Source organism: Heptranchias perlo, chromosome 3 (genome assembly GCF_035084215.1).
Source record: "Heptranchias perlo isolate sHepPer1 chromosome 3, sHepPer1.hap1, whole genome shotgun sequence".
Lineage (NCBI taxonomy): Eukaryota > Metazoa > Chordata > Chondrichthyes > Hexanchiformes > Hexanchidae > Heptranchias > Heptranchias perlo.
The window spans coordinates 121,316,812-121,340,004 of NC_090327.1; the positions used below are offsets into that span (position 1 = coordinate 121,316,812).

Here is a 23,193-nt window from a genome sequence, read left to right on the forward strand (position 1 = left end):
TGTATTCCACCAAAATCTGTACCTCATGGCTCAGCATATTCCTCACTCTACCATTACCAACAAGCCAGGGGATCAACCCTGGTTCAATGAAGAGTGTATAAGAGCATACCAGGAGCAGCACCGGGCGTACCAAAAAATGAGGTGCCAACCTGGTGAAGCTACAACTCAGGACTACATGCATGCTAAACAGTGGAAGCAACATGCTACAGACAGACCTAAGCGATTCCACAACCAACGGATCAGAACAAAGCTCTGCAGTCCTGCCACATCCAGTCATGAATGGTGCTGGACAATTAAACAACTAACGGGAGGAGGAGGCTCTGCAAACATCCCCATCCTCAATGATGGCGGAGTCCAGCACGTGAGTGCAAAAGACAAGGCTGAAGCGTTTGCAACCATCTTCAGCCAGAAGTGCCGAGTGGATGATCCATCTCGGCTTCCTCACGATATCCCCACGTTCACAGAAGCCAGTCTTCAGCCAATTTGATTCACTCCACGTGACATCAAGAAACGGCTGAGTGCACTGCATACAGCAAAGGCGATGGGTCCCGACAACATCCCAGCTGTAGTGCTGAAGACTTGTGCTCCAGAACTAGCTGCGCCTCCAGCCAAACTGTTCCAGTACAGCTACAACACTGGCATCTACCCGACAATGTGGAAAATTGCCCAGGTATGTCCTGTCCACAAAAAGCAGGACAAATCCAATCCGGCCAATTACCGCCCCATCAGTCTACCCTCAATCATCAGCAAAGTGATGGAAGGTGTCGTCGTCAGTGCTATCAAGCAGCACTTACTCATCAATAACCTGCTCACCGATGCTCAGTTTGGGTTCAGCCAGGGCCACTCGGCTCCAGACCTCATCACAGCCTTGGTCCAAACATGGACAAAAGAGCTGAATTCCAGAGGTGAGGTGAGAGTGACTGTCCTTGACATCAAGGCAGCATTTGACCGAGTGTGGCACCAAGGAGCTCCAGTAAAATTGAAGTCAGTGGGAATCAGGGGGAAAGCTCTCCAGTAGCTGGAGTCATACCTAGTACAAAGGAAGATGGTAGTGGTTGTTGGAGGCTTATCATCTCAGCCCCAGGGCATTGCTGCAGGAGTTCCTCAGGGCAGTGTCCTAGGACCAACCATCTTCAGCTGCTTCATCAATGACCTTCCCTCCATCATAAGGTCAGAAATGGGGATGTTCGCTGATGATTGCACAGTCTTCAGTTCCATTCGCAACCCCTCAAATAATGAAGCAGTCCTGGCCCGCATGCAGCAAGACCTGTACAACATCCAGGCTTGGGCTCATAAGTGGAAAGTAACATTCGCGCCAGACAACTGCCAGGCAATGACCATCTCCAACAAGAGAGCGTCCAACAACATCCCCTTGACATTCAACGGCATTACCATCGCCGAATCCCCCACCATCAACATCCTGGGGGTCACCACTGACCAGAAACTTAACTGGACCAGCCACATAAATACTGTGGCTACAAAAGCAGGTCAGAGGCTGGGTATTCTGCGGCGAGTGACTCACCTCCTGACTCCCCAAAGCCTTTCCACAAGGCACAAGTCAGGAGTGTGATGGAATACTCTCCACTTGCCTGGATGAGTGCAGCTCCAACAACACTCAACAAGCTCGACACCATCCTGGACAAAGCAGCCGGCTTGGTTGGCACCCATCCACCACCCTAAACATTCACTCCCTTCACCACCGGTGCACTGTGGCTGCAGTGTGTACCATCCACAGGATGCACTGCAGCAACTCAACAAGGCTTCTTCGACAGCACCTCCCAAACCCGCGACCTCTACCACCTAGAAGGACAAGAGCAGCAGGTACATGGGAACACCACCACCTGCACATTTCCCTCCAAGTCACACATCATCCCGACTTGGAAATATATCGCCGTTCCTTCATCGTCGCTGGGTCAAAATCCTGGAACTCCCTTCCTAACAGCATCATGGGAGAACCTTCACCACACGGACTGCAGCGGTTCAAGAAGGCGGCTCACCACCACCTTCTCAAGGGCAATTAGGGATGGGCAATAAATACCGGCCTCGCCAGCGACGTAGACATCCCATGAACGAATAAAAAAAAGTCCTGGGATTTGGAAAGGACTACAAACAGTGACAATGTAAGCTAAATGGAATAACTATACAGGACATGATGAAGGTGAGGGATTTGGGGGTACTGATGCCATCAGCACAATGTGCGGCAGTGGTACAGAGGGCCTTGGGCTCTTTGGACAGAGGAATAGAGCATAAGTCATTCAGAGCTGGACCTCCGGGTGGATTCACCGTGGAGCATCCGCGAGGCTGAGACTATCGTGGATAGCACGTTCAGTGAGGTGGTCACACCACAGGTGAAGATTACGCAGGCAGAAAGGAAATGGGTGACCACCAGTCAGAGTAAAAGGACTAGGCAGGTAGAGCAGGAATCCCCTGGGGCCATCTCCCTCTCAAACAGATATTCTGCTTTAGATACTGTTGGGGGAGATGGCTTATCAGGGGAAATCAGCAAGAGCCAGGTTCGGGGCACCACGGGTGGCTCTGCTGCACAGGAGGGGAGGAAGAAGAGTGGCAGGGCTATAGTGATAGGGGATTCAATTGTAAGGGGAACAGATAGGCATTTCTGCGGCCGCAAACGTGACTCCAGGATGGTATGTTGCCTCCCTGGTGCTAGGGTCAAGGATGTCACGGAGCGGCTGCAGGGCATTCTGGAGGGGGAGGGTGAACAGCCAGTAGTCGTGGTCCATATTGGTACCAACGACATATTTTTAAAAAGGGATGGGGTCCTGCAAGGTGAATTTAAGGAGTTAGGAGATAAATTAAAAAGCAGGACTTCAAAGGTAGTGATCTCAGGATTACTACCAGTACCACGTGCCAGTGAGTATAGGAACAGGAGAATAGACAGGATGAATGCGTGGCTGCAGGGATGGTGTAGGAGGGAGGGATTTAGATTCCTGGGACATTGGGACCGGTTCTGGGGAAGGTGGGACCTGTACAAACGTGACGGGTTACACCCGAGCAGGGCCGGGACCAATGTCCTCGCGGGGGTGTTTGCTAGTGCTGTTGGGGAAGGTTTAAACTAGAGTGGCAGGGGGATGGGAACCTGAGCGGGGAGTCAGAAGGGAATAAAGTTGAGAGCAGCAAGAGACGGGCAGACCCAGGGGAAATCTACAATACAAATAGTACAAACAGTTGTTCAAGAACAAGTGAAAGGGAAAAGCGTAGAGCAGCGGAAAGAAAGTGTACGTTAGGCACGACAGATAAAATAAAAACTAGAAGGCGTAAGGCGATTAACCCAGCATCAAAGCTGTGGCAGGGGGTTGGGAACCTGAGCAGGGAGACAGAGGAAAGCGTGTCAGGAAGGGACAGAAGGATTGGAGTAAAAGGTAAAGTGTTCAAAAAGGAAAAAGCAGGAACTAAGTGTCACAAAACATATTTGAAAGTTCTTTATCTGAACGCACGTAGCATTCGTAACAGAATGGATGAGTTAACGGCACAAATAACTACGTATGGGTATGATCTTGTGGCCATTACAGAAACATGGCTGCAGGGTGACAATGACTGGGAATTAAATATGCCAGGGTATTTAACAATCAGGAAGGACAGGCAGGAAGGAAGGGGAGGTGGGGTGGCTATGTTAATAAAGGAAGGAATCACTGTAATACAGAGAAATGATATTGGGACAAAGGATCAGGATAATGAAACAGTTTGGGTAGAGATAAGGAATAATAAGGGGGAAAAAACACTAGTGGGCGTAATATAAAGGCCTCCTAATAGTTGCAACTCTGCTGGAAGAAGTATTAATCAGGAAATAGTCGGGGCATGTAATAAGGGAACAGCTATAATTATGGGGGATTTTAACTATCATATTAACTGGACAAATCAAATTGGGCAGGGCAGCCTTGAGGAAGAGTTTATTGAGTGTATTAGGGATGGATTTCTTGAGCAGTATGTAACTGATCCTACAAGGGGGCAAGCAACCTTGGACCTGGTCCTGTGTCATGAGCCAGGATTAATTAATAATGTCCTAGTTAAGGATCCCCTTGGAATGAGTGACCATAACATGGTTACATTCCATATCCAATTAGAGGGTGAGAAGGTTGGTTCTCAAACAAGCGTACTGAGCTTGAATAAAGGAGACTATGATGGTATGAGAGCGGAATTGATCAAAGTGGACTGGGAAAATAGATTAAAGGGTAAGACGGTACATGAGCAGTGGTGTTCATTTAAGGAGTTATTTTACAACTTTCAAAAAATATATATTCCACTGAGGAAAAAAGGGTGTAAAAAAGATATGATAGCCATCCGTGGCTAAGTAAAGAAATTAAGGATAGTATCCGACTAAAAACAAGGACATATAAGGTAGCCAAACTCAGTGGGAGGATAGAAGATTGGGAAATCTTCAAAAGACAGCAAAAATAACTAAAGGATTGATTAAGAAAGGGAAGATAGATTATAAAAATAAATTAGCAAAAAATATAAAAACAGATAGCAAGAGTTTCTATAGTTATATAAAAAGAAAAAGGGTGGCTAAGGCAAACGTAGGTCCCTTAGAGGATGAGACCGAGAAATTAATGGTGGGAAACATGGAGATGGCAAAAATGCTGAACAAATTTTTTGTTTCGGTCTTTACGGTTGAGGACACTAAGAATATCCCAACACTGGACAAACAGGGGGCTCTAGTGGGGGAGGAGCTAAATACGATTAAAATCACTAAGGAATTGGTACTCAGTAAATTAATGGGACTCAAGGCAGATGAATCCCTTGGACCTGATGGCTTACATCCCAGGGTCTTGAGGGAAGTGGCAGTAGGGATTGTGGATGCTTTGGTAATAATTTTCCAAAATTCTTTGGACTCGGCAAAGGTCCCGGCAGATTGGAAAACTGCTAATGTAACACCCTTATTTAAAAAGAGTAGTAGGCAGAGGCTGGAAATTATAGACCAGTTAGCCTAACATCTGTGGTGGGTAAAATTTTGGAGTCTATTATTAAGGAGACAATAGCGGAACATTTGGATAAACATAATTTAATAGGACAAAGTCAGCATGGCTTTACGAAGGGGAAGTCATGTCTGACAAATTTGCTTGAGTTCTTTGAGGACATAACGTACAGGGTGGATAAAGGGGAACCAGTGGACGTAGTGTATTTAGACTTCCAGAAGGCATTCGACAAGGTGCCACATAAAATATTATTGCTCAAGATAAAGAATCATTGGATTGGGGGTAATATTCTGGCATGGGTGGAGGATTGGTTATCTAACAGGAAGCAGAGAGTTGGGATAAATGGTTCATTCTCGGACTGGCAACCAGTAGCCAGTGGTGTTCTGCAGGGGTCGGTGCTGGGTCCCCAACTCTTTACAATCTATATTAACGATTTGGAGGAGGGGACCGAGTGCAACATATCAAAGTTTGCAGATGATACAAAGATGGGAGTGAAAGTAGAGAGTGAGGAGGACATAAAAAACCTACAAGGGGATATAGACAGGCTGGGTGAGTGGGCGGAGATTTAGCAGATGCAATACAATATTGGAAAATGTGAGGTTATGCACTTTGGAAGGAAAAATCAGAGAGCAAGTTATTATCTCAATGGCAAGAGACTGGAAAGTACTGCAGTACAAAGGGATCTGGGGGTCCTAGTGCAAGAAAATCAAAATGTTAGTATGCAGGTGCAGCAGGTGATCAAGAAGGCCTACGGAATGTTGGCGTTTATTGCTAGGGGGATAGAATATAAAAACAGGGAGGTATTGCTGCAGTTATATAAGGTATTGGTGAGACCGCACCTGGAATACTGCATACAGTTTTGGTGTCCATACTTAAGAAAAGACATACTTGCTCTCGAGGCAGTACAAAGAAGGTTCACTCGGTTAATCCCGGGGATGAGGGGGCAGACATATGAGGAGAGGTTGAGTAGATTGGGACTCTACTCATTGGAGTTCAGAAGAATGAGAGGCGATCATATTGAAACATACAAGATTGTGAAGGGGCTTGATCGGGTGGATGCAGTAAGGATGTTCCCAAGGATGGGTGAAACTAGAACTAGGGGGCATAATCTTAGAATAAGGGGCTGCTCCTTCAAAACTGAGATGAGGAGAAACTTCTTCACTCAGAGGGTAGTAGGTCTGTGGAATTTGCTGCCCCAGGAAGCTGTGGAAGCTACATCATTGAATAAATTTAAAACAGAAATAGACAGTTTCCTAGAAGTAAAGGGAATTAGGGGTTACGGGGAGCGGGCAGGAAATTGGACATGAATTTAGATTTGAGGTTAGGATCAGATCAGCCATGATCTTATTGAATGGCGGAGCAGGCTCGAGGGGCCAATTGGCCTACTCCTGCTCCTATTTCATATGTTCTTATGCTCTTATGTTAAATCTCTGAGTTCGTAGACAGTGCTGGTCGAGCCCCACCCAGTACCAGGTATAATTCTGGTCACCATATTATGAGAAAGACATCCAGACATTGGAGAGGGCACAGCAAAGAGCAATTACATTAACAGCTGGGATTAGGCACCCAAGTTAGGAGAAGAGACAGGGAAGTGGTCAGATATGACACAAATACAAATGGTGATGCTATGTTCACAACTGTTGGGCAAAGACCACATTTTACAAGAATCAGTTTCTGATAGTGGCTCATTATTATGCCCTTCCACACAGAGAATCTACTGAGAAATAGATCAGATTTTGGTATTTACCTGTGTGTAACGTTCACCAGCTTAAACACCAGTTTATACAAACGCAAGTTATAAAATGAGTGGAAAAGTAAGACATTGAGCAAAGTATAATAACTATCAAGAAAGATCATACCAATATATACACAACTTTTAAGTTTCAGCTTGCCATTTTTAAGGGAACAGTCAACCAAAAGCTAAATTTATCATCAAAAGTACTGATGTTTGTGTGTGTTATTATGATTTGATTTCTTTCTTAATTTGGATCACATCGATTGAAAAATATACAAACAGATTAGTATTTGTCAAACAGTGACCCAGCCAGGCTCCCTTTTTGTATTGAGAGGTACAGATAGTAACAAGCAGGACATTCTGAGCATCTCTTAGTTCTTCGCTAAGGTTAAACAAAAGAAGCTTGGCGTCAAATGCTGGGCCAACCTCAACAACCTAAAGAATCCTGACGTGATCGTTATCTGGCGTCAATGCGAAGTAGTGTTGATATCTGCGTTTTTCTTTTTGAACTTTAAATCTCTCTTACCACCTGTCAGGCGTTTTAATTCCAAAATAAACTTTTGTACTGCTTTATGTCTTGTGCAAGTTGCTCTTTCCTCCCCCCGACAGAAAGTGAAGTGTGCTTTCATAGTCACAACGGCAGAGTTTTCTGAGACCCAACTTGCTGAATGTCTTAAATCTTTTAAGCACTATTTACAGTATCAGAAATGAAGTGATGACAGATCAATGTAATGAGTTCCGATTACACCTCATTAATCTCAGCAAGAGAAATAACAAACATTACATTTGTTGTTTTAGCACAATTACCCAAATCGAAAAAAGATGACAGTGATTTAAGGTTTCTGCTCATTCTTACCTGTGCATTACCTGACATGGATTAATTTCATCTTTGCCACTAACAGAGAATGCAAACACATTTCTGATGTCGGGCCTTACCCAAAATATTGAACGATCTTTTCTTTCAGATTCTGGCCTGCTGTGCATTTGCTGCTGTTTTATTTTGACGTAAACATGCAAACCTCTAGCAGCCAAAAGACTTGCAGCATAATATACTTTCTGTTAATAAGTACTGCTCAGACTCCCCTGATAGCACAGCAAATGTATTCAGTGCGTAGCTGAACCATCAGACCAAGGTGGTTTCTGGTTTAACAACTTGCATTTGTGCAGCAACTTTAATGTAGAAAAATCTCCAAAGGGTGTGTGTGTGTGAGAAAAAGAGAGAGATCTGAGTCTTTGTGAGGGGTTGAGAGGTGACTGAAGGCTTGGTCAAAGAGATGGGTTTTCAGGAGGCTTTAAATCAGAGAGAGAAGTTGAGACCAAGCATTCTGGAGAATATGGCCAGAGAGGCTGAAAGCTGAGCTATGGATGGTAGAATGGAGGAAGGGGGCCAGATTCAGAGCACAAGTGCATGGGAGGGACTGAAAAGCTGTAGAAGGTTGCAGAGGTGTGGTGAAGTGTGGAGAATAATCTGTAAGTGGCAACGTGGATTTTAAATTTGATACATGGGGGACAGGCGTGCTGAGAGAGTGTTGCCTTGTCAGAAGCACTAACTTTCGGGTGAGATGTTAAACCAAGGCCCTATCTGCCCTCTCTTCCCCAAGAGCAGAGGAATTCTCCTAATCTCTTGGCCAACATTTATCCCTTCTTTACTTATTTTTAACCCACTTAGCTTGAATTCTGAATAAGTCCAAGAAAAAAAGAACCTGCTGTCCCAAAAAGCTGTAGGTGCAAAATCAATTGAGGTGTTTTACAAGGCAGAGAGATAATTACTTGGGAAATAAGGGTATTAATGGATTTGGAGAGAAGGCAGGGAAGTGGGATGAAAAAGATAGAGCTGTCAAGGCTAAGAAAATAGTGCAGCAGGCTGAGTGATCTACTCCTACTCTTAAATCAGAGCACTAGCTCAAGATAAACCACTGCTGTATGGCAAGGCAACACAAGTTCAAACTGGTGAAACACAAGTGAAAGGGGAAATTCAGGGCTTCAGTCAGGAAAAATTTATTTTTTAAAAATTGAAGAAATTTGTGTGAAGACATTTATGATGGTCCCAGGTTTCTGAGGAACTGAGATCGTCGAGGCTCTTATGTAAAACTCTGATGAGACAACTGTATGTGAACAAAGACATAGAAATGCTAATGACGTAGCAGCAGATAGACTGGAATCATGGAGAGGCACTTTGTCAATACTTTAAGGTCAAAAATCAATCAGAGGGAAGACTTCAGCACAAGAAGAATCAGAAATAACTATATGGAAATGAGTTGTTTTGGAGGCCAGCTCGATTATTTGAGGCACCACGGCTGGGGTTAATTACAGTTTGACAAGTTTAAATAAGCAGTTCCCATTATAAATATGAGCATCGGAATTTATAACGGATACTAAAATAGGAGGCACAGTAAATAATTTTAAGGACTAATGGAAGTTGCATTTTGGTTAAAAAATAAAATTAATAATTCTTCCCCATATTCAAAGAATGTTAGGTGATGTGGAAGAGCACAGGCATTTAGGGATTCAGGTTCACAAGACATTAAAAACAGCACCTCAAGTGGATAAGGCCATAACAAAGAGCATGGAACACTGGGTTTTACTGAAATAGATATAGAATATAAAAGTTGAGATGCAATGATGAATGGATACCTCAGTAAGAGGGCTGTGTACGGTTCTAGGCTCCACACTATAGGAAGGATGTTGAGGAAATAAAGAGGGCACAGTGCAGATTCATGACACTATAACTTAAGATAATATTAAATGTTTACCGATTCCAGCTGATTTCTAACAGCTCTTCATATCAGTTAGTACCGAGGGGCAGTCACTGTCAACTAGGTATTGACGTTAGAAAACGGAATTAGAATATTCATAAGTTTGCCTCAATAAAAAGATTGTTGTCAGCTGGTACTAATTAATACTAAGGGCTTGCTGCTGTTTTGGCCAATTTCTTTTCTAAACCTTCTTTCATCCAGGTGTTGACTCTTTGCTCAGATATGATTCCATGGGTGCCCATCAATATCACAGTCAAGAGCCATTAATGCCGGTGTCTTGGCCCCCAGGGGAGACAGTGCCACATCCAAGCCTAACCCCGCACTCCTAATGCCACAAATGCAATTCCAGCAGGAATCACTGAACAGCAGCCAGGAATGCGAACCCTGATTTATTTTCCTTTCACAAACTCTGAGCTCAATTGTTGCAGCTCTACTCTCTTGATGGCTGAGCTCAGTTACAACTGTGAATCAAACCTGGGACCTCTCTGGCCTGTAAGGCCCTGTTACATGCTGGGTAAATGTGCTGAGCCATTGGGTGAGATCCCTGTTCCCGCCACCATCAAGGACCATAGAGTGGGAGTGCTGACATAAGGTGGCACCATATCTCTCAGTAATCTACGTCCCAGACTTAAGTAAGCTGCCTAGACACTAAGCTCTGGAATTCCCTCCTTAAACCCATCCACCTCTCTCTTCTTTAAGACACTCCTTAAAACCTATCTCTTTGACCAAGCTTTTGGTCATCTGTCCGAATATCTCCTTATGTGGCTCGGTATTTGTTTGACAACGCTCCTGTGAAGCGCCTTGCTATATAAATGCAAGTTGTTTTTGTTGATTGATTGATTGATCCCAGTGGGCAATTGAGCACCGACTTACTCGCTCACCCATACTCACTCTCACAGTGATCTGCTTTGGGAGGATAAGTTACCATCTCTTCAGGTGATTGCACCTTGTATTCGAAGGCATACTTCACAGGAAACCATCTGGTACATAGGTGGGCTGCACTGGGGATAGCAGAATGGTCATCAGTCATAACAAGTCGTGTTTAATCCCTGATAAAGCCACAAAGACATGAACAATGAAGGCTTTTCGAATTATGAAAAACAAAATTGAAAGAAACACAAAGCACACTTCTTTCACGTAGGAATTGTCATACAGAGTGATCACACTCTTGCCAATCTATAGATACATACATCAATATGTATGTAAACATTGCATCCAGCATGCATTTTGTCCACTACATATGCAAATTTATTTCTCTTAGTTGGCTGAAATTTAATTCACAAAACAACAGAAAAACACATCTCAACAGATTGGAAACATAGAAATGAAAATGAGAAAAGCAGGGAACAAAAACTACCAATAAGGAACTACTAAGGACATATGAAAACAATGAATTGCCAAAGTCTATCGATAAAAGAGAGAAGCAGAGCCAACGAGATTGTCCAAAGTATTATTACTTTTTAAAAATCAGTTCAGTTGCCATCCAGAGCTGTTGAACAGGGAGCCACAGCCTGATTTATGTGCTTTACTTTATGTAATACAATTTATATAAATGTAGATTTCTATATATCTTAAACTCTTTGCCAATTTAATATTGTAGCTGGCAGTGATGGGATAGACTCAATGAAATCACTTCCGTAGCTAAATGAAAGTTATTATTCTAACTAAACGTGGCTGACTTCTGTGCCTAATTGTGTGAGATAGAGCAATGCACCTCTAATCCACCGTGAACAACACCACACGTAGTCTAGCAGGAACAAAATGACGTATCAGCCCAGAAGAGCCATTTTTTTATGCCTGATATGGAAAGAAAGAATCGCAAAGGTGACACCCGACTTTAAGGAACAACTTTAAGGGACCCTTGAAGTGAGGATGTTGAAGCTGACTCTGTGCTGGCAGCCTGCGGTGCTCCTGCAGTATGCCGGGGATACCAAGTAGGGAAGATTATAATACTAAAATATAATAGTGACCTGTGGAAACTTCAATGAATTTTGAATAGCGGCTAAAGTCAAAACATCAAAGGAATTTTAAGTAACTATTCACAGTAACTTATGGTACAGCAACTTTTCGAAGTTGGGCAGAAACTAAGTTAACTAAGAGGACCAAAGAACTCAGCACATACCCAATAGTGAGGTTTATTTGGCATGGGAGAGAAGAGAGTCACATGAACACATAATTACATCAAAAGTGTCAATGAAAGGGCATTCTCTGATCATCCCTTCATTGACACTTGGGATAGTCACTGGTATGTGAAGGGCAACAATCTGATCCTTAAAAAAGCTGAGGATATTTAATCACAGGTGATTTTAGGTTTGCACCTTTAAACTGAAACTTCAAATACCTTGGGTGAGGGTGTAAGTAGGATAAAGTAGTTTGTTTTCTGAAATGTGGTCGTAAATCACATTTTACTGCAATGATTTTGCTTTGAAGGGTGAGGGAGATCAGACAAGCCCATTTCTTCATGAAGACTGAAAAAGTAACAGCGATTCTCAGCTGTGTTAAAGAATGTCTATTTGCAATGCATCATTAACTTGTCTTTATTTCCAACTTGAACACCGTCTCTAAAAGACAATACAAAGTCATTATTTCCAGAAACTCCAAAACAGAGCCTGGTACAACCTATTCCCTTTGTGTCCTTCTCTCAGACTAATAAGTGATTAAACTGAAGCAAGAAAAACAGATAAAACTATGAATAGAACAGAGAGTGAAATGGCTGTGATTTGTGTGGACTGCCCTTCCGACTCACACCTGATACTAGCAAAGGATAAGCCAACATCTTTAGTTTAATCTACAAGAAACAAAGAGTTCTGTATTAAAGAGAGCATCGTGTTTTGTAACAACTAATGAAGAATCAGCTGTTATCAGTACGGATCATCAGGAAGGCAAGGGGCATGAAGCATGACACTTCTTTCATTGCCATCACTCTGCAGCCCCCATCCTCAAGGCCTTTATTGCACTCTACTGTCTTGTTGTTGCTTTTCTCTTATCTTTCCAATTAATCACCAAACTTGGTGGCCTAATGCAGTCAATTCAAAGATGTACATGTTCACTTTAGAAAGTGATGGGAGTTACACTGAGCAATACCAAGTGACACTGAGGTCTTTCTTCTCAATCCTGAGAGCTGTATCTATAGCAAAGATTTCAAATGAACCCAGATTAGGTTACGAGTGTTAAGTGTAAGAAGGTATCCTGTAATCATAATCTTTTTCTTGAAGTATGTAATTTCTCCAGCACATTTTGTTGCTTGCTTTTATGTATGATCTCCCTACCATATATCTGTCAGTAAAGACATTACAAGGTTTCAGCCAGTGAAATGTCAAAATTTAGAGTCCAAAATCCCTAAAACAACAATCTGCTGAATGTAAGGGATAGTCTGGTGTATTTGTCAGGTCAGAGGCTGGGTATTCTGCGGCGAGTGACTCACCTCCTGACTCCCCAAAGCCTTTCCACCATCTACAAGGCACAAGTCAGGAGTGTGATGGAATACTCTCCACTTGCCTGGATGAGTGCAGCTCCAACAACACTCAAGAAGCTCGACACCATCCAAGATAAAGCAGCCCGCTTGATTGGCACCCCATCCACCACCCTAAACATTCACTCCCTTCACCACCGGCGCACTGTGGCTGCAGTGTGCACCATCCACAGGATGCACTGCAGCAACTCGCCAAGGCTTCTTCGACAGCACCTCCCAAACCCGCGACCTCTACCACCTAGAAGGACAAGAGCAGCAAGCACATGGGAACAACACCACCTGCACGTTCCCCTCCAAGTCACACACCATCCCAACCTGGAAATATATCGCCGTTCCTTCATCGTCGCTGGGTCAAAATCCTGGAACTCCCTTCCTAACAGCACTGTGGAAGAACCTTCACCACATGGACTGCAGCGGTTCAAGAAGGTGGCTCACCACCACCTTCTCAAGGGCAATTAGGGATGGGCAATAAATGTTGGCCTCACCAGCGACGCCCACATCCCATGAACGAATAAAAATAAATTTGTAGCAACTGTCTGAATGCAGCACTGCAGATTCTACTACCTCAGGCCTACAGCCACCAACCACCGTTGGTGGCTTTTTGCACTAACGGTGTTTCTGGCCTCGCTTAGGGCTGCAAAATCTCGCTGTAACCGGGTCATTTCTTTGTGGTATCTCCTTTGCACCCGTGCAATTTCAACATCTGCGCAGAGGAGCTGCCACTTAATGAATCGTGTGGAGGTTCATCTGAACGTGGAGTGGTGCCATGAATATGGCAGGAAGCGTTAGCAGGTATGGTCTCAGCATTTACCACCATGAGCAGCAGTCCCTCCAAGACCCTCAACATCATCTGAAATCCCTAGACAACCGCTGGTCTCGCTAAGGGTGAGGAGAAAGCCCGAGAGCAACCATGCTACTGACTGGCAGCCAGAAGGATGGGGTATGGGAGACAGCTCCCAGCTGAGCAACATGGATTGCTATCCAGTTCCCTCATGTAACACTCGCAGAAACACTCAAACTTATTTGAAGTAAATTCAACTTTTAAATATTTTACCACAGAGCAGCTGAATTGTACGAATACTTTACCAGGGAAATGCTGCATCCTGAAACATAGGTTAATTTGGTAGAGCTGGCATCTCCAGATATCAGGTTACCAGTGATGGGCTCGGGCCCAGTGCCTTTTTAGTGCCAAGGAATGAAGGGCCAAAATCTTTTGACGTAACCAATCAGAAACACCAGCCTGGCTCCATTTAGTAAAGTTACCCCTTTCTACATGTCTGAACCTTTTGTCATTACCTTTCGGGACAGGTCTTTTCCTGATTAGGACTTCAACTGTGTATTTACTGAGTTGCAGAATGTGAACCTAAAGCGCCAATAAAAACTCTGAAATCTAATGTAATAAAAGGATATTTTAAATGATTCAGTCCATTGAAACATCGGCCTTAATCACAGGTCCTTATTCAGGGCCGTTTTTCCGCTTCTCAAGGCTTTATGGGCCATCAGCTTTTGAGTTTGGTAGATTGGCATGTTTGCACGTAAAATTTTTTAATTTGTTTCTGTACTAATGATATTGATGTGAAGTGTGTATCAGATTCATCTTAGCAGAACATGGTTGTTTTAACCAAGGATAGGTATCAAGAAATTTGGAAGACCATAGCAATTATTTTGTGCTAAAATTGATGGGAATCAGAACTAGCTCACAAATCCCAATGATTTGCAACCGTGCAAAACAGGCAAGAGAGTCAAAATAGTGTACAAGTTTAAGAGTAGGTCCAGGATGATGTTACAGAAAACATATTCACTCCTTTCATCAAAATTTGAAAAGTGCAAAATGAGAAAAATGTATCCAAAAGTGTATCGAAATTTCACGAGGAACTGAGCAAACACTAGTCTGTCACTTTGGGTTTCCAATTGTTAATTTACTGTATTTTACAAAGTGTATTTTTTTTTTAGAAAAGAGGTTCCATGAACAAAATTTACTTTGATTAACGGGCTCCGTATATGGACAGTATTGAAACTGAAATGGTGAAACTCCCTTTTCTTCAGGTACTTTCTTCCTTTTAGTCTTTCTTCATCTCCCTTGAACCGTCATCACTTGAAGCAAGAGAGGAGAAAGCAAACTACTCCTCCATTTCAGCCAATTAGACTCTGAACATGACTGCTAGGATTCCTCTTCATGTATTTGTAACAAGGCATAAGCAGCCATATCCTAATTTGTACATTCATCTTCTGGGGCAACAAATCAGCAAGCTCGCAATGCAACAATGAAAGAACTGGCATTCATAGAGCACCATTATGTCCTTGGGATGTCCTAAACTGCTTTCCAGTCAATGAATTACTTCTGAAGTGCAGTCACCACTATGTAGGCAAACATGGCAGCCAATTTTCCCATAGCAAGGTCCCACAACGAGCAAATGCACCAAATGACCAGTTCACCTTTCTTGGTTGTGTTGAGAGATGAATGTGGGCCAGGACATTGGGAGAACTCCCTTTTTGTGCACAAATAGTGCCATGGGACCTTTTGCTTCCAACTGAATGGGTGATAATGTCTCGGCATAAAGACGACACTGCTGCACTACCTCAGTACTGCACTGAAGTGTTAGTTCAGATTATGTGCCCAAGTCCGACAGTGTGACTTGAACCCCCAACCTTCTGGCTCAGGTGAGGGTACCAGTAACTGGGCAAAAAACTGAAACTTAAATGACTTTCTGCCCCAAGGGATACGAATGCCAATCCACTCCTTGAAGATCTTCTCATGGTCAGTTCTACTGCAGCTTGTACCTGGTGCCACTGTTTTACTCCATGAGCAAACTCTGTACTGCAGGCTGCAATTGGTAATTTCACGGTAGATCAGAAATTCCCTCTTGTTGCACATAGTCTGCTCTCAGAGTGAAGCAGGAGCTACTGGGACCAGTAGTGAAACGATCAAAGAGGGAGAGTACATCCGTGAATTGGGGCTGAGAGTGGAAGAGTGCGTCTGTGAACTGGGGGGCAAACATTAAACTGGTGGATTAGAAGGTGTGAACTGAGTGGGGTTAGAGTACCTCTGTGAATTTGGGGGTAGGCTAGAGGGAGAGAGTGCCTCTATGAAGGGGTGGGTGGAGTTAGTGCCTTTGTGATGGGAGAGTGACTGTTCAGGTAGCTTCTGCAGAAGTGATGGGCTGGTTAGCTTGTTGAACATAGATAGCCCAAATGTCACTTTTTGTATTATCTTTTGAAGTTAAAAATCCAGTAATTGCAAAATAAGACGTGTTTAAATTAACCAGAGTGCACCATTTTGTAACGTAAGTAATAAAAAGATTCTCCGAGAACAAGGAAAAATATGCAGCAGCGAGAATGGTGAGGAGGGGCAGCATTTGAAAGGATCTTAACTTTCCTGCTTTACAGCCCTGATTTGTATCACATTCTGCAATGGCTCCTGACTTTTTACAAAATGTGATTCAAGAACACAATAGTTATTTTTCCCCCCAAAAATGTCATATGTATAAAAATAACGAGAGGGCATCACCCTGCTTCGCATGCTGCATGTATTGGGCCCAGGAGCCAGATTACAACAGGGGACCATCATAATCAGATAACCAAATAGAACTTTTTGCCAGCTTAAAAAAAGATTTTGTTAAAGCACGTCTATATTGAGCACTGTCATTAAATCTGAAAATTGCTCAGGATGGCAGTTGGATGAAATACCATTACAGTGTAATTTGTTGCCCATCAGAGACACTGGACATACCTGTAACATGCCAGCATACTATTCCTAGTGAGTTTGATGTGGTACTCAATGCAGAAAAAACATGTTATCCCTTAGAAATTAATCTTTTTAGTGACAAACAGGGAAACTAAAGGTATGGGAGACTTACTGGACTAGTCATCATTGCTGCTAACTCCTGTTTGGTTGAATTTGATAATCCAATCTGGAGCAATACTTTAAGAGGAGTTTGGGGCTGAGAGAGATTGTTTTACTCCAAAGTACGGCTCCCAGAAAGACTTAAAAGCATTCAAAATATCTCCAACCTGGGAGGAGACACTTAAGTCCATGCAAAAGCATTTTCACGGGCACCTGCCCAATACAGAGTCTTCTGGTCCCAACTCAGCTCAGTGATATCCAGTGGGAGATTACCTGAATCTTACCATTTGAGCTCCTCATTCCAAGCCAGAAACCCTGTCAAGTCTGCTCTCAGTGAGCTGATTTTTACACAAGAAAATATACCTTTTCTCAGGAAGGGGTATTCAAAACGAATTGTCTATTACATTTTTTTGGAGGGGGGGATAATTTAAATTAAAAATGCTTTTCACAAAGAACTGTCCTCTTGTTTAATTTTTTGTTTCCTCAATTTTCTCTCACTGTTTGAAAGCAGTGACTTGTGTCACAATCCATGGCATCATATCCCACAGTGGCTGGCAATTCTCCCAGGTGGCCGGTTTTCTGTGTAAGGTTGGCAGTGACTGTCAGAAGACTAGTCTACCATGGGGGAACTACCCTCTGCTCAGCTGAGATCCAGAAATGCACATTTTTACAAGAAGGTTACTGGATAGACATCTGGAGGAACAACCATGACTGATTGTTATGCCCGCCCTAGCCAAGAGCCAGATGTAATTGCAGCTGCAGCAAAGACCACCTAAGTCTGCACAGGTCAATGGGAACAAATTATCAAATGTTGTATAAAAACTGGAAGTTCCCAAGTTTACAATTTGTCAACTACCCATTTGTTCAGATGTTTTGAAATTACCATCCAGAACACAGCAGTCTGCACGATTGGAACCTCTGCCATTACTCAATCTCCAGCCCCTCCACACTGTGGCTGTAGTGTGTACTATCTACAGGATGCACTGCAGCATCACACCAAGCTTATTTCGACAGAACTTCTGCCATCAAGAAGGACAAGAGAAGCAAGATCATAGGACCATCACCTCCAAATTGCCCTCTAAGTCACACTTCCTGACTTTAATGAGTACTGCTGTTTCTTCCTAATTGCTTGAATTCCCTATGTAACACCATCATGGAAGCACCAACAGCACAGGGGCTGCAGCAGTTCAAGGAGAAGACCCAACATTATTTTCCCAGGGCAATGAGCGATGAGCCATAAAAATTTGGCTTTGCCAACGCCATTCACATCCCGCGAACAAATTTTTAAAAATGCAGCCACCAATTTGCACACAGCAAGATCCCACAAGTAGCAAATGAATGAATAACGAAATCATCTGTTTTTGGTGGCGTTGGTGGGTGCAGGAATATTGGCCAGGACACAGGGAGAGCTCTTTGCTCTTCTTCAAATAGTACAATAGGATCTTTTACATCCACCTACACAGATGAGGGCTTTGGTTTAACATCTCATCCGAAAAAAGGCTTTGTTGATCAGTGCAGTACAAAGGGAATGCTGCATTAAGTGTGAGTCTAGATTATGTGCTCAAGTCCTGGAGTGGGGCCTGAACCCACAACCTTTCCACGCAAAGGTGAGAGCTCTACCAGCTGAGCCAGAATGAAAGAGCAGTGGACAAGGTCATTAATATAAATAAGGAACTGAATGGAAGTGCAGGCACCTTCCGAGTTAATACTTTTTAGGTATTTTTCCTCCCCCCTCTGCAAAGTGCTTTGAGATGTTATCTACATATGGCACTACATAAATGCAAGTTGCCATTGTCAAAAGAGAAGACATAGGCGAGGAGAAAAATATCTTGAGGATGAGAAATATACCATCAGGAACAGAGGTTTTACTGGAGTCAAGAGCAGAGGATACGAGACCTGGTGGCATAAAACATGATGCCATTAATAACAGTAGGACAAAACTTTCTTAACCAGGATCAGAGATTAGAGTTGGAGGAGGAAAATGAGCCAAAAAAGGTCAGTTTTCTGTTTTGGAGAGTTAGCAATTGTTTCATCAGGTTGGAAAAGGGATAAACAGGATTTGCGTTAGTTACTTTGACAAAGAAACAAAAAGAGCAACTGCTGTAGGGGCAGGAAGATGGGAGTTGACATTTTTCAATAAAGCTGTGTTTATGAGCAGAGATAAAGTTGGCTTAGGGTGCTCCAAGCTGATCAAGATGGCATGTTTAATGAGAAATGAGAGCAGCAGAAAGGCAAGCATGATTGAACCAGAAGCATCACCAGATGGAAGGGGAAGAGTGAGGGATTAAACCTTTGAAGCCAGCTTGAATTGGTTACTTCATTGACACAGACAGATGGATCCAAAAAGTAAAATCAGCAGTTGGATGAGGTCAAAGTAGCAAAGAATTCTCAAAGACTGGCCCATTGATTGACTTACATACCAAATGAGATAGAACTGGTTTACAGGATGTGTTTTCTTGAATAGTATTCTGCAAGAGACAGATACAAAACATTCCTTCCAAATGAGGAAGCTATCCCTCCAGTAGACTAACACCAGATATTTAACAAACTTCAAACAGACAAACTTCACAAGCCAGAGAATATGCTGAAGGTACAGACCCATTTAAACAGCTCTATTGAGTGATGGGACAGACTACTTTCAGGAAATTTGTAGATGATGACGACAGACCCAAATGCCAGGAAAATTGAAATTTGGTGCACAATAGTGAAGTCTTGCAGTGCACTCAAAGTTTGATGTAGGAAGAGGGGAAGACTGAAGACTGACTATCCATGTAAATGGAGTCCCAAGCTCAGAAACACATCATGCTACTTTGATGACTGGAAGTAACATTATTTTTCATGACAGAAAATAAATGCCACATGTTACTGCTAGATGTGAGCGCTGTTTGGTCAGCTTCAAGTCAAGAAGTCACATGTCAAGAGAATGAGTCCGATTGGTGAGTATAGAAAATGGTATTTTCACAAAACCCATCATAAGGACAATAACCATTTAAGCAACTGCTTAATTATCAGATATTGGTGAAAAACAGATACCCAAGACACACACACGTGGGTCCAGCAGCCTAGTAGTTAAGGTACTGGACTAGTAACCCAAAGGTCGTGAGTTCAAATTCCACCATGGAAAGTTGTGAAATTGAATTTAGACTAGCTAAAAATTGCCAGATTGCCATAAAAATCCAACTGGTTAACTAATGCAAACCTGTCACCCCTGACTGGTCTGGTCTATATGTGACTCCAGTTCCAGCATTTAGGGGATGGGCAATAAATGCTGCATTGCCAGTGTTGTGCACATCCCAAGAGCAAATAAAAAGAACTGGTTTTCAATCCAGTTGTAATGTCTCTGAAGGTACAAAAGGACATCAGAGAAAGTACAAGTTACTGATTTAATGGAAAGTATTGGATGCTGAATCACTCCCACCTGACACTGTAATGAGATTTAGCAAAAGAATAACAAAGTTGTAATTGTGGTAATGACAGAATCCAAGATGCCTGCATGTGAGTAACCTGTTGCCAATCAATAGGCAGGCTTCTGGAGAGTGAGGTCTGGACCCCAGACCACAATACCAGGACTAGGAGCAATCAGCGGCAAGGTGCTGATGGGGAATTTTGATGTCAATAGTTTCCACGTTACTAAGGGTTTGACAAGAGACCACGTATAATCAGACTAGAGGAAGATGAGTTGGTGGCGTCCTCCTGATTGGAAGAAATGAAACTCACTGTCTCAATTGAATGAGAAAGGGGGAGATGTATGAGAAAGGAGATGAAGAACCTCGGGGTAAAACTGGGGTAAAATTCTGAAAGCAAAACTATATCCTAGCACAATCAGAACGAAATTGTGTCACAAAATTGGAAAAAATACAATGAATTCTCAAAAAAAAGTATTCCAGCCAGTTGGCAGAAGCAGGAGACAAATACTAGATGTCATCCTTGCAGATAAAGATTATATTGGGAGGGCAGTTACCATGTAAAATGTTTTTTTTAAGAAAACTTTCACATGTGTACATAAAGGACACAATTAAGTGTCTGTTTTGTCCTCCACTGAGTAGAGTCTGCATTTGCTATAGCTCTTTCTGTTGAAAAAATCTCACAAAAGCATTAAATTCTGACTGCTGTAAAGTTTACTGAAAAATAGCTGCGGTAACTGGCTTAAAATAAATAATTTGCTTATTAGACTTTTGTTTCATAAAATATTGCGCAGATGTGGAATTTTATTAGCTACAGAAAGAACATTTCTTGATAGTACAGCACAAATCAAAATAATAGACTTAAATTGCTCTCGAGCAAAATCATTAAAGTGCAACTGGCTTGCTCTTCGTAAATTGTCCTGCAAGATACTGAATTGTTTTAGCAAATAGTTCATCATTATCTTTTGTACAAAACAAAACACTGCAGCACATCAAAATAAATGATGAGCAGAGCCCAAACTGTAATGGTCTAACATATAAACAGAGCACATGTCTTTTAAAAATAATAGAATGATTCATTCTGCAACATATCATAGTCACAGTAGGTACAGCACAGGAGAAGGCCATTCAGCCCATCGTGCTTGTGCCGGCTCTTTGAAAGAGCTATCCAATTAGTCCCACTCCCCTGTTCTTTCTCCTGCAATTTTCTCCCCTTCAAGTATTTATCTAATTCCCTTTTGAAAGTTACTATTGAATCTGCTTCCACCACCCTTTCAGACAGTGCATTGCAGATCATTACAACTCGTTGCATAAAAAAATGTGTCCTCGTCATCTCTAGCTCTTTTGCCGATCACCTTGAATCTGTGTCCTCTGGTTGCCAACCCTTCTGCCACTGGAAACAGTTTCTCCTTATTTACTCTATCAAAACCCTTCATGATCTCGAACACCGCTATCAAACCTTCTCTGTTCTGAGAACAACCCCAGCTTCTCCAGTCTCTCCACATAGCTGATGTCCTTCATCCCGAGCACCATTCTAGTAAATCTCTTTTTTTATTATTCGTTCATGGGATGTGGGGGTCGCTGGCGAGGCCAGCATTTATTGCCCATCCCTAATTGCCCTTGAGAAGGTGGTGGTGAGCTGCCTTCTTGAAGAGGCGCCTTCTACACCCTTTCTAAGGTCTTGACATCCTTCCTAAAGTGTGGTGCACAAAACTGAACACAATACTCCAGCTGAGGCCTAACCAGTGTTCTACAAAGGTTGATCATAACTTCTTTGCTTTTGCTATCTATGCCTATATTAATAAAGCTCAGGATCCCATATGCTTTTTTAACAGCCTTCTCAACTTGTCCTGCCACCTTCAAAGATGTGTGTGTGTGTGTGTGTGTGTGTGTGTACCCCCAGGTCTCTCTGTTCCTGCACCCCCTTTAAAATTGTACAATTTAGTTTATATTGCCTCTCCTCATTCTTCCAACCAAAATGCATCACTTCACACTTCTCTGCATTAAATTTCATCTGCCACGTGTCTGCCCATTTCACCAGTCTGTCTATGCCCTCTTGAAGTCTGTTACTATTCTCCACATTGTTCACATTACCGAGTTTCATGTCACCTGCAAACTTTGAAATTATACCCTCTATACCCAAGTCCAGGTCATTAGTATATATCAAAAAGAGCAGTGGTCCTAATACTGACCGCTGGGGAACACCACTGTATATTTCCCCTCAGTCTGAAAAACAATCGTTCACAGCTACTCTCTGGTTTCTGTCCCTTAGCCAATTTTGTATCCACGCTGCACTGTCCCTTTATCCCATGGGCTTTAATTTTGTTAACATGTCTATTATGTGGTACTTTATCAAATGCCTTTTGAAAGTCCATATACACAACATCAAACTTCTACGTTACTTCATCAAAGAACTCAATCAAGTTAGTCAAACATGATTTTCCTTTAACAAATCCCTACTGACTTTCATTTTTATTAGGCCACACCTTTCCAAGTGCCAATTTATTTTGTCCCGGATTATTGTCTCAAAAGTTTCCCCACCACCGACGTTAGGCTGACTGGCCTGTAATTGCCAGGTTTATCCCTCTCCCCTTTTTTGAATGGTGGTGTAACAATTGCAATCCTCCAATCCTCTGCCACCATCCTCATACCTAAGGAGGATTGGAAGATTGTGGCCAGAGCCTCCGCAATTTCCACCCTTACTTCCCTCAGTAACCTAGGATGCATCCCATCTGGGTACGATAGCATAGTGGTTATGTTACTGGACTAGTAATCCTAGAGGCCTAGGCTAATAATCCGAAGTCATGAGTTTAAATCCCACCATGACAGCTAGGGAATTAAATCTAGAATTAAAATACTGGTATCAGTAATGGTGGCCATGAAACTACTGGATTGTTATAAAAACCCATCTGGTTCACTAATTCCCTTTAGGGAAGGAAACCTCCCGTCCTTACCCGGTCTAGCCTATATATGACTCCAGACCCACAGTAATGTGGTTGATTCTTAATTGCCCTCTGAAATGGCCAAGCAAACCACTCAGTTGTAAAG

General features: G+C 42.7%; 1 protein-coding gene across 3 annotated transcripts in view; it reads right to left on the minus strand.

Moving 5' to 3' along the window:
- Positions 1-23,193, minus strand: part of bbs9 (Bardet-Biedl syndrome 9) — a 439,766-nt gene that overhangs the window by 245,104 nt on the left and 171,469 nt on the right. The window lies entirely within an intron of this gene.